The following is a 13,070-nucleotide window of genomic DNA, read 5'->3' on the forward strand; positions in this document are numbered from 1 at the left end:
TGCCGCAAAATGAGCCGCGCCGCTCAAGAAGGAGGCGGGCTTTGTCGCGCTCCTGGCCGTCGTTTCGAATCGATTACGCGCTCATTTGCGACGACAAAGACCTAATCCGCTCCGCTGAGAGACACGCGAACGATTAGTGAAACTGAGGTGGCGCGAACCTAGCTCGACGATTGATCGAAGTAAATGAATTCTTTATAATATGAGGCTCCTATACATTGTAGCCGACGCTAGTTTGAAACTGTAATGATGATGTCAATAAAACGTTGGCGACGTATAAATATATAAAACTATAGTTGAATCAATTTTCACCGTTTGTTTGGTAACCTTGTAATAAAATGATATCGATCGAAAATAATTGCGATTTCGGGCAACCATAAACTGAACCATGCAAATAAAGCTGCAATGTGTGATTAGCAAACTGCATCGTGAACTATACTGCAAACTCTGCAACTCGATGAAAGCTAATACTATAAATTAAAATTATTTAGATATTATTAACGTAGTGCGTCGTACGAACGCCTTAATTGCAAATTATATTTTCATTCTACTTAATTGTTATCCGGTTTTCGTGCGACGCGATCGCTCGAGTTATTAAACACCAAATTACGATCTCCGTATACATAAACTTAATGACGCGGTACGTAACGACGCGACGTCGACTTACGTTGAGCCTGTCGACATGTTCGGGATCAAATAGATTATTACAATGTCATCACCGTATCAGTTGATCTCGATTAAGTGCAAACGAAAGAACGAGCTGTCACTCGACAGTAAAATTATTATTCATTCGGTCCTATGTCCATGCCTTCTCTGTCTATTCCCTGTCTAGTCCCATTATCGTTTCTTTGACAAATGGCCTCTGTAGATCTGTTCCTATAAATATCTTTTCATTATATCAATTTTCGTGCCGTCAACCACATTATCCTTTGTGCACTGAAAAGCGGTATAAAAAAAATTATATTTATATTATAATCGTTATTAATATTAATCACCTTAGATATACGTTTGTGAAACGACGCTCAAAGCCTTTCGAAGTCTGATTACGTCTGAATCCCTTTTCGCTACGATTAATACCGCAGAGGAGCTCTATTTGCTCTAGAATCTCCAGCATGTGGAACAAGTTCAAACATAAGAGTAAGTTCCGACAGCCTAGAGGGGTTCATCGGGAATGTTATCGTTTGTACGTGCGTTGTAAGTTCGGGAACTCGATCCGAGGCACGCGTCGGATAAATTCAAAATAAAGACGTATATGTACGCAAGCATATAAGAGAAAAGTATCTGTCGATGTATTATAACGAGCCGGCTATGATTCATGACGCGGTGATTCGACGTCTGCGCGAGAAAAACGGTGGAAAACGAGGTGGAAAACTTCCGAATTTCCGCGAGAATCGTGACAAAGTAAACCGATTTAAAGTCAAAGATGATATTCATTAGAATATTTTTACTGAGAATCTTAAATGTAATATGTTATATTGAAGATTTAAATTCGTATTATATCGAAAAATTGCTGTAAATTCGTGAATTCTAACGAGTTTTTGGACGTTCTATAGTCCATGATCGCCCATGCAGTCCTTCCGAGAAATATTATGGCATTAAAGGCCTCTCTATTTAATCAAATTTGTCAGTATACTTTAATCAAGTTTAATTTAATAATCTATCAATACCATAATTAATATCTCTCTTATGGTTAAATTATTATTAATAACGAATATTAATAACACTGCAATATAACTATAATCACTGATACATTATCAGAGTCTCTTCCGGCACATATGCATAGTTACGGCTTAGTTAATAATGATTTAATTAGTATCCGGCTGGCAAAATCCGATTAATATTAGATTACATGTTAATTAATTTTGAAATCTGTACTCCGTAAGCAGAAATCCTGGCGCAATCCAAAATATTTTCTTATAATAAATATTAATAATTGCAAAATCGCATTTAGTTTAGTTTAAATATTTTGAATATTCCGCATAAATATATAGATACTTTTCAGATATTTGTAAAAATAATTATTTTAGTCATATCTTATAGTTTCATAATCGTCCGAATGAATATTTACTATGTAATAATCGAATTAAATTGTTTCCCGCTAAAGAGGTAAAAATTGTACATTGCGAAAATAAATAAAGTCGGTAGGTAAACTTTTAGAATCATGCCTCGTCATAAAAGAAAATATTACAAGGTTGCGGTTTTGTTTCTAGCTCATCGTTCCATTTACACGTACGAAGATATGACGTCTCTTGAATGGTAGACTAATTACTCGCGTACAGAGTTTATAATTACAGCGGCTGTTTTATCTACGAGGAAAAGTAAATTGAACAATTGCTAACGGCTAAAATAATACGTGGTATGCATTATACGTTAGATAATTCCGTAAAATAAAAATAACGTGGTTTCACGTGAGCTCAGAGTTTCTCAAAGGGTACTCGAGAGAAACCGTAAAAAATTCCGCGTCTTTTCAGACGAATATCAAAATGTTTCTTTTACTTTTTTGTTTCAGAAGAAGGACGCGGACAATTCAGAACGCAGCCCGCAATTCAAGATACTTCAGGCGCGGCATGATTACGACCACTCGTTAGAAGAAACCGCCAACTTCGTTACGCTCCTGAAATGCACGCTTCATTGACTGCGCATCAAAATTCAGAAGAGAAGAGAAGAATTGCGGGGAAAAAAATGAGACGTCGCGGGGAAAAAAATGTTTGATGTTCCAAACACGCTTTCTCAACTAGCTAAATTCGTATGTATTATCGCGAGCTACTTTGACGAAGAAATGGAATAAAGAGATATTAATTTTTGTTATTTACATTAGATATAACAAAGAGGAATTAATATCCTGGATAAGGAACAATTTTGCAGGGTACCACAAATGATTAATGAGGACGTATTCGAGTGATAATATCGATACGGGATTGCGATTTGCGCAGGCTATTCGCGAAACGAATGTATCCTACGTGTGTATGCACGTATGCACTTTTACCCGTGTTTTCGGAAGGCGCGGCTTGGCACGGCTCCAGCGGCTTTGAATCTCAATAGGAATCTTGTTATTCTCGTTCCACACCACTTTGTACGAGTTCCATGTCGCGCTTGTCCTAATCTCTGCGTGTCTGCGTGATTTATCACGGCACGCGATATCCGCGTCGAATTTAAAAAGAAAGAAGATTCACGACGTAAACGCACGGATTGTATAACAATGAGCAGAACGCGAATTTGTAAGATTCGCTTTGGAAATGAATAATACGATTGAATAACGTCGAGTCTACGATAATCGTGGACAATGACAAAAGATCGTTGTCTCGCGAACGCCGAGACGAAATTCTCTCTTCGCCCGCCGGTATGGAAATATTCCCTCCTTGTCTACCAACCGGAGGTTGCTTTAAAGCTCTCGCGCGCGTCGACAGACGTCGATAAATTCATCGTCGTACCTTCACATTTTCAAGCCGACTACGCGCGTCGCAGAAAGGGAATGACGAGCCTCGCGCTCCACAGCGCCTTTTCCTCCCGTTCCTCTCGATAAGTGGCGTGCTTCCGTTGCGCGCGAGAAAACGTTTCCGCAGCTGCTGCTTATCCGGCAAATAAAAGCCGTCGTAAAGATAGTCGGGGGCGTCGTCCGAGTATCGTTAACGCTACTACTTTCATCGTTATCGAGTTCGTTAGCAAATGTGACGTCAGTGCATTAAACCCGTAATAAGGGCGTAAAATTTTTTCCTCCCCACCGGAGAAAATAACGTTCGGTTCACTCGACAGCTGCTTGTCCGCTAACAAGATAAAGATGATCATTTCGATCGCCGACATTTCATATGGAGGTCGATTGTTATCATCTGTCAGCGTAGTTATACAGACGCGGATATAATTTACAGTAGATATTTAACTGTAGACATAATGTTGCAATTGCTTGACATATTACTTAGGATATAATTTCAAAATATTTATTTAACAATTATATTTTAAGACGGTATAGTTATCACTTTTTAAAAATAATTTGCTAAGGTTTGCCAACGCGAAGAATTGCACGTAAAATTCACGCGAATAATATTTTATTAGGCAACCAAGATCCAGTCCTGATCGTTTAACGGCGCTTTCCTTAATTTGATTTTATAATAATAAGTAAAAATATACATATTTATCGATGTCGTAAATATGTATTACCTTAATAAAACCATGTCACGTGTTCAGCGCGTCAATCTTGGTTCTGCGCACCCTGTAACGGTCATCCCGTAAGGGAAACGGACCGTCAATCGTCGCTCACTCGTATCGCTCGTGCGATTCACGTGGCGATACTCGAAGGATAGAAGCAATTTATCTAAACGACAGCTTTGTGAGGTCACTTCGACCGAAAGCACAGCCCATTCGTAATATTACTGGCCGGACATACCGCCATTACGTCGGCGGGGCTTTGATTCTTTTGTACCTTCCGGGCTGATGCTACCGACCCCGCGCGCTGCCCTATCGTTGTCGTTGCCTGTTGCCTTGTGGGCGATTATATACGTCGACGTCGAGCACCGCGGATCCATATTGGTAGTCGAAGAGAACGGGAGAAAGAAGAGGGAGAGAGCACGTGCACAGTGGCCATGGTGAAGAAGCGAAGCAAATTGGCGAAGTCGAGCGGTCGCTCACAAAGAACGCTTTTTCTTCTATTTATGCTCCTTGGCTTCGTTTCGCCGGTCTCGAGATTTTATTCGATATCAACCTGTCGTGCGGCTCTAGGGATGACAGAGCGTCTGTAATCGCGTAATTGACGCGGCTATAGATATATCAGGTATTTTACAATTGTATTATGCAACGAATGGAAGTCATTTGTACAGAAAAGCTATTCAACGAACTGAATTAAGGATAAGTCATTAAATGAAGAAAAAACTTTTTATAGAAATTTTCTGACTTTCTATCTCGATGTGAAAGAAAAATATGATATAATGCAAATATGAGCGAAAATAAAAAAATCATACTTTTAACTCTAATAATAATTTTAATGATATTTTCGATATTTCTAATTTTTCTCAGATGCACTTATTTCCTTTATTGCAGACGCGACGGTGTATTTTTAAATACAAGATCGCCATCAATAATCGTTGTGGGAATACCACGGGTCGTCTATTTCCCGACCCGTCGCATCGTGGCTCAGATCAGTCGTAACCTAATTCGACAATCCCCTTCATCGTCTATTTCGATTTTGACGTCGCTTGTATTTGACATAAGCTCTATTAATTGATGTTTCCAAATGCGACGCAGTCCCGTCTCTCATCCAATTTTGAACAGATAGACAGAGTCGTATATACAAAAGGCGATCGAAATTCCGTTCAAAATATTACAAACGTGTGAATTAAATAGATCGATCGTTTCACACAAGATATGTTTATATTTTAGACCTGTGTGTGCAAAGTCGTACCTTAAAAAAGACCAAAGCTTACTTCACTCTATGCAAATCAAGCCACAAAGCAAACATTCATAAATTATTAGTATACCGAATTATTTTCCTCAGCTAAAGGATCATTGTCCTGTTGTACAGTTTCGTTGTCCTCTACTACATTGCTTGCAGATTGCACAGTCTGTTGAGAATCTTGCTCTTGATTGTTGACTTCATTAGATGCTGGGCCAGTCAAGTTTTCTATCGCCACTACTGCAACTGTATAAACCAGCACAATTTTATTCATTTCTGTTCGCAATATAATAATATACGAGATCTATGTGTAATATACATTTAACCCTTTAACTACGGGTATATATTAATAAAACTGGCTGTCCGCAAAAAAATATAGTATAGTCTCTTATTGACGACAGCCGTGTTTCGCGAAATTATCGTTCCGTCGTCTATTGACGACAGCCGTATTTAAAGTATTTATAATAAATGATTTACTTTTGTAATTAAAACTTACCTTCATGCGTACGAGCTTCTTCGCTCGTTTCACGTTCATGTAAAGGCAAATAAGTAATGCCCGCAAAAGGAACACACATTTGTGTTATTATCCGCGGGCGTCGTGTCGCGAGTAATCCAGGGTAATCGGTGAAATCCATCTCGATGACGACGTCGGGCGTCTCGCGACGTCCGCCGACGACGAGGTCGATATGACGATGGCACAGTGATCGTCGAGACGGTCGTCGGCGACGAGGACGACAGAGTAGAACGACGATGCAACAGAAGCGACGAAGGGCGGGAGACGAGTCGCGATCCGCAGGTGCACTCTACTCCCGAACTACGAAGACGGCGGAGATGACGGCGAGGACGAAAACACACTCTTTCTCTCGCGCTCACGCAGGGGCCCGCCTTGCGCGCGCGCTACACTACACCATCTCGATGGCCGCCACCGTGCGTTACTTGTACGTGTCCGGGCCGGGCCGTTGTTCGGGCAACATGTTTTTTAGCGTACGCGTTAAAATCACCGCACCAACTCCGCAACTCGGGGGGGATACGCCGCGGGGCAACCGCATACGTGATCAATAAATAAAGTTATCATTTATTATTCTAAGATTACATTTCAACCAGAAAAGAAGAGAAAAAAAAGCAAAGTCCAAAATATGTATTCAACTACGTGCAACTCGAACTAATCGCCGTAAGGAGAGATATTTGCTCGATCGGGCGAACATGCCAGAGAGAGAGAGAGCGATACTTTGCTCGGGCGCGGCGCCATACGATACTGCCGTTCTTAAATCGAGAAATCGAGATTATCCAACACGAGGGACGGCTGGCATTCGAAAATCGTGCCCGACGTTCCGGTGCATTCGGAGAGAAACATTCCGACATGAAATATGTCAGACACGCCAGCGAGAAGTTCTAGTCCGGTTTCAGACGTCCCGCGTCGGTGATTGACCCACCCCGTTGCCGCCCGTGTATACGTATACGTATATAGCCCTGTATATACACGTTTTTAATATAAAATTCCGGGATTCGCCAGGGAGAATGGAACAGGGGCAACTTCGCGTGTGCGCAGTCAGCAATCTCGAATACTTCGCCGCTACCGACGTGCACGCCCATGGGCTACGTCAACTTATTGGTATCTGGTATAGTAAGCACGTGGAAGAACATGGACATTCTTTTAGCGGGGAATGCAGAAACGAGGAATCTACAATTGATTCCGCGCAGATGCATCGGTAGAAATTTTTCCGACAAAAATATTAAGTGGATATAACTTCTTCCCCAAACTCTTTCTCTTGAGTACATTTTGATCGTTGCAAAATTAATAAGATATTTTTTTTAATTAACAAAATTTAAAAAATCTCCTGTCTCTTTAATGTCTTAAACATAAGGAGAAATTTATAGTAATTACAATGTCTTGTTTCTTGTGCAACACAAAACTCACATGAGGTACTGAAGTTCCTACTTAAGTATAGGAGTTTGCCTCTTAATTTGAAGCACTTCTCTGCTCGTCAGTTTAAGACCGTTTAAAAAAACCGGCACGGGGCAATGAAAGGATTCAATTGTGGCTTCCTTGGGCGCTTTCGGAATTAGGTTGCCGCCTCGGAAGCGACGGCTTACCCGACGAAAACGTCGTTGGCGCTGACCTTCTGTCGCCCTTAATCGAGAAAATAGAAGCACCGCAACATCGTCAGAATAAGTATTCAATCTTAACATAACTATATATGTGATACTTATGATCGACGTAAATCGTCTTCTGAAATCTTTATATGCGTGAAGGCTTGTACATTTACGGTACGATATACCGTAATTGTAATTCGAATTATAGCACGACGACTGAATTATTTTCTTGAAAATAAAACACGTTCCAATATTGGTTCCAAACTTTTTAAGCCTTTTTGTAATATACAAATAAGAATTCAAAATGAGAGAGGAGAGAGAAAGAGAGAGCTAGAAGAGTGTATAATATATGCGTCATATAGTTTTTCTTTTTCATAAAATAAAACATTAATTTAATTTCTTCAGTTGATTACATGTCTTCTTTCCGAATTATATTAATTATGGGACACAAATGTTATAGGATCATCACAAGTGTCGTCAAAAATGATTGAGAGAGAAAAGCAAAGGGTCGCGAAGAGCCAATAAAATCGACTATGTTCTAACACTTAACGAAGCCATGTTCCTAGTGTCCTCTCTCTCTCTCCCTCTCTTTCTCTCTCCTTTTTGTCGTCTAGTGTGTCCAGGCACTAGGGATAAGCACGCGAACGCGCGTTTAAGTAGTGACATGGCTACCATTCGTGGATAATGGGATGGAACGAGGCAGAAAATTGTACATCAAAAAGAAACGGGGACAAAGAAGAATCCGTTGTCGCCCTCATAAAGCGAAGTGGCGAGCACGCCAAAGCAGTTTTTGCGCGACCCGAACGGCTCGTCCTAAGATCTCGTCCTTCGCCCTACGAAATTTAAGGATATTCGAACAGAACCGAATAGTGTCGACGCGCAGAGAAATTAACAGCCTTGCTGAAGACGAACGAAACTGCAGATTTTATTTTTGTAATAGAGTCTTACAGATATAATGTTTTTTTCTGTTTTACTATCTAATTTCTCAGATATGTTTTTGGTGACAGTTAATTTTAATTATACTTGGTACTCGTAGGTCAAACACAACTAGATTTAAATTCCATTTAAGTGCAAAAATGTTATCGGGAACATTGATATTATTTATACATTTGTTTGTCTCTCGTTTCTGATAAAACGCGATTTACGGAAAGTTAATTGATGATTCATAAAACGCACACAGAGAGTTCGGTGGAAGATTAAACGCTGAATTTTGGAAAGAATTTCGTCATGGCCTTCATCAAGCCGCTCTCCGACTGATGGAAATACAAATTGCGATATTAATTCTATATGGAGCGTTATTTACGAAACGGAAATGGGACGCTGATAGAGAAGTATTTACGTTTCAGTGAGTCCAGTTTCGCGATTATTAAAATTAGCAATTCACAACGGCCGGAATGTAAATTACACGGTCCTCATTAAGCCGAGCGTGCAACTAATCAATTTATATACCCGCATTTAATCCGCGTTTCCCAAACGCGATTATTCACGCTAGACGGGATCTTACAGAGCGAATTAAAAATCCAGATTAAAGCGGATACACATCCACTTAGCAACGTTATAGAATTAATATTATATTATATAATTTCTCGGTGTGTGCGTCCGTCCAAGCAAGGATAGAAGCGTTATATCGACCCGCCGCGAATCATCATCGCGGTATTACCACTTTCCGCGTTACGCGTTACGTTGCATTAATTGCGTCGCGCACATCCCGCATTGTGTACATATTCTACGTTCGTATTCGCGAGAGAATGTTTTTTTAAAGTAATACTGTCGTACTTGCGAAAAGCGCGGGGGCAACTGCTTTCGCGATATAGACAAGCATACAAAAGACTGCCATTTACAGACATCCTGCCGTTGGAGGGTTGGGTAAAGAATCCTAAGTGACCGGCGACGATCGAGAAAACCGTCCCGGGACTCGACTCGTCCTCGATTGATACGGTATCCCCAACCGGATGGGAACAGTCGTTCCGCGGAGATTTGCTGAAGAGGAGGACAAATCTGAAGGCGAATCCGGAGCGATTGATATCGAGAGGAAAGCCCCGAAGGCAAGGTAGGTGGAAATATGACGGTGGAGGCTGCGGAAAAGCTGTATGCTTCCCCTCTCTCTCTCTCTCTCTCTCTCTCTCTCTCCCCCTACTTTCCTCCCCTTTCGGAGCTTTATTCAGCCTGCAAGGCGCAATGAATGGGAGCTTCTACGAGCTTCGAGCGTACCTCTTCAGACCGTCTACGCGAACATCGGCAGAACTCTTTTCCTTTTTCCACCGTCCCCATTCCACCCTCTCTCACCATCCGCCCGCAACGCCGTGCCTCCAAGAGAAAGAGAATTTCCCGCCTTTTCTCGTGCCCTTCCTTTTTCCTCGCTTCGGGAAGGTCGACTCTTCGCACCCGCGGATTTTCACTCCATAAGCATCGCGGAAATGGCATTCTTCGACGCATCGTCTTTCTTACTGCGAGATTAATTTGTGTGATTTTTTTTTATCGCAAACGCGTATTACAAATAAATTAAACAAGTCAATTAATTGATTTAAAAAGAAGTATAATTTCTGTCTCAATTTTTAATGTACGACAAAAAGCCGTGTGACTTAGTAAAGAAATAATACAAAAACCTCGAAAATCTTCCTAGGTCAGTAAGACGTCGAAGACGTTCGGTGAAGGGAAAACAAATGTTGAAAATACGTGAAGAATTATGGCGCGGAAAAGTAGAACACCCATAAAAAAAGAGTGAGAGAAAGGAAGGAAAAAAAACAGCCGACATATCGCGCGCAATAATAGCAAGCGGTTGATGTACGTCGATCGGTGTCCAAATTTCGGAGGGGGAGGGGATAATGACAGCGCACCTTCCTTATGATGAAAAAAATGCCGTTTCTCTTGGAACGAAATCGCAATCTCCTTGTCCCCCTTCGAGAAATCAACTTTTCTTACCCTTAATGGATTACACGGTGATGGCGAGCAGTGAGTTCGATTTCCTCACTGATAAATCGCACCCTCCAGACCTTTTTCCCGAACACCAATTTATATTAAGTGAGAGAGGCATACGTGTTATGGCAGCGCCGTCCAGAAATATATACCGCGTAGGTCGGGGGGCGAAATTGCTCCGGCCAGGGTCAATTTCGAGAGAAGGTTTCGCCGGTATTCCGACTATGTTTAAGAAAGAAGCCGACAAATCGCCACACGAATTGCTTTGTAGGCTCCAAAATAGGAATTTTTTAAGTTTTTTCCGGGAGCAGCTCTAAGGCTGCATCCCCATGGAGAGAGAAATAGCAGAACGGAGCTAAAACGGAATTGCTCTGATTGGCTAATCTCCAGGTGGGGACTCTCAAGATGGGATTATTAGCCAATCAAAGGAATTCCGTTTTAATTATGTTCCGCTATTTCTTCTTTTATGGGGATGCATGCCCTAAGACCTGTCTCGGAGATAAAATCGAAACGTATCCGCAATAATTTTAGTCGGTCACTCGTCATAAGTCGCTTACAACCACGTGCGCGTTTCGTTAAGTGCGTTTCGCTTTCAAAATCTTCCTCGTAACGTTATTCTCGTCGCTTTTCTTACACTAGCGCTAATCCGGCGAGCCACCTTTGATGTAGGTAACTACTCACGGCATTTCTCGGCGCGGTTATTTCTCGCGCGCCCCGTAAATGTTGCGATTTCAAATAACGCGAAGCACGCACACATGTACTCGACGACGGCTAATAATTTCCTCGGATTTTTCTCGTCGTCGAGACCGTCGAAAAGTAGAGAGCGTGTACGTTTTCAAAGTAAAAGGCGCGGACAACGAAAGGCTCGGGCCCTTTGTCACCGAATCTCCACGCCGCTCTAACCGTCCTCGCGCGCGTCGCGACGCTGCGCGTGTAAAAAGCATGTGTGTCCGCGTGCGCAAACAAAAAGAAGAAAGAAACACCTACGCGAACATTAACGATCGCCGATAGACACAACGGTTTTGCGTTACATGGTTGCGCTATTGTAATGCGCTCGCATTCTCGCCGAGATATTTGTGCAACGGGCGCGCGCTGTGAAAAACATCAGCCGCGCGCCACAGCATGATTATTTTCATTTCCGCAAATGCTCTGTAAAACAGTAACATTGTTGTTTGTGACAAGAAAGAAGATGCGCGCGCGTTTCCCAACAAATATAATTACGGCAAAATTAATTAGTATTTAATTTATGCGAAAGAAGTAATATCAATGTATCAAAGAACGCTTTGAACATAATTATTCGCGACGGACATTTCGTGATAATTAAAATGCACTTAGTGTGATTAATATGTATATTTCAAATGCGGAAGGAGGGGGGGGGGATAAAACATTATTTTATACTCCGTCCAACGAGAGATCATGGTTGATATCAAACGTAAATAACGATAGAGCACAGAGCCGCAACAAGGTGTTCGCGTTAAATTATTTTTATTTTTAATAGTGTTGGAAAATATCTATTAAGAATAAAAATAATTTAACGCGACCACCTTTTATTGCGGCTCTGTGCCCTATCGTTATTTACGTTTGATCAACCGCATGATCTCTCGTTGGACGGAGTACTTATAGACGCGTCTATTCAGCCGCTAAAAAGTCAGACCGCGGTGTTGGGGGAAACGGCTTGCGCCCCGGCAGTTATTTTAACGAGGCTATTAAGATCGCTCTGACATTTTCAAATGGCATTGTTTGTCATGATCAAAATGACGGTAACGTCGGGAGAAATAACGCGCGGCGTATATGGCGTTACTGCCCCGATACGTCGATTTATGCCGCGCGCTAAATGGCCATCACGTAATCGCGCTCTCTCTTCGTAATTTATAAAAACATGTGCCAAAAGATAACTCCGGGCTTTAAAGAGCGCATCGGTCATTACGTTTTCCCCGATTAAAATACGAACGGTCGAACTACGCGCGCGGGCGACCGGCTACGCGTTCCGACCGAGGCTATTAATCAAACCGTATCGGCATTTTTCGGTGACGCCAAACTCGTGGATTCAGTTAAACAGGAATTTCGGTAAATTCCGCGGAAAATGAAAGCCCGGGCGCGTAGCGCTTTACAGGTATATATCGCGCCCACGGGTTGCTTCTGTTTGCCAGCTATACGGAAAATGATTAACGACGCGAGGAACGAGGTCGAACTTTCGGCACATCCGGCGGTTGCACGTGCAACCGAGTGATCCGAGACACGCCCGGCGCTTTTCCCGTGCGGTTTTCAGACACGCCGTCGTCGTCCGCGTCCCCCGGAAATTTCACCATTCTTTTTTTCCACCGTCCTCGCGTCGAAACGACACATGTGACGACGTTGAGCATACGTGACGAGAGCAGGTGCGCGAGAAAAGTGCTGTCCGTCCTCCTCACCGTGGAGGCGAAGCTTACCGCCGTAAACGGCTGTCGCCACACGGCAGCGCGCGCAAAATATTAATTAAGGTACGTTACCTCGCTAAAAGGTCGTATCTTACGGCCCGCATTTTTCCCCTCTCTCGCGGAAACGAATGTCGGCCTCTTATTCTTCCAGTTCTCTCAAGGCGTGAATTTTTTAATCTCTTAAAATTCTAAACGTCTGCACAAAAATTCTTTATCTCCCTCTCCACCCCCCCCCACCGCCGTTTCTTTACACATCTCTTGTC

At 42.3% G+C, this 13,070-nt stretch overlaps 1 protein-coding gene and 1 long non-coding RNA gene across 10 annotated transcripts in view; both read right to left on the bottom strand.

Moving 5' to 3' along the window:
- Heph (polypyrimidine tract-binding protein 1 heph) overlaps positions 1-13,070 on the bottom strand; it is a 393,209-nt gene that overhangs the window by 112,975 nt on the left and 267,164 nt on the right. The gene's annotated exons all lie outside the window — the stretch shown is intronic.
- LOC139811199 (uncharacterized) lies at positions 5,421-6,421 on the bottom strand. Its single transcript, XR_011731574.1, has 2 exons — positions 5,877-6,421; positions 5,421-5,626 (listed from the first exon to the last, which is right to left on the bottom strand). It is a non-coding gene; the product is annotated as an uncharacterized lncRNA (long non-coding RNA).

Source organism: Temnothorax longispinosus, chromosome 4 (genome assembly GCF_030848805.1).
Source record: "Temnothorax longispinosus isolate EJ_2023e chromosome 4, Tlon_JGU_v1, whole genome shotgun sequence".
Lineage (NCBI taxonomy): Eukaryota > Metazoa > Arthropoda > Insecta > Hymenoptera > Formicidae > Temnothorax > Temnothorax longispinosus.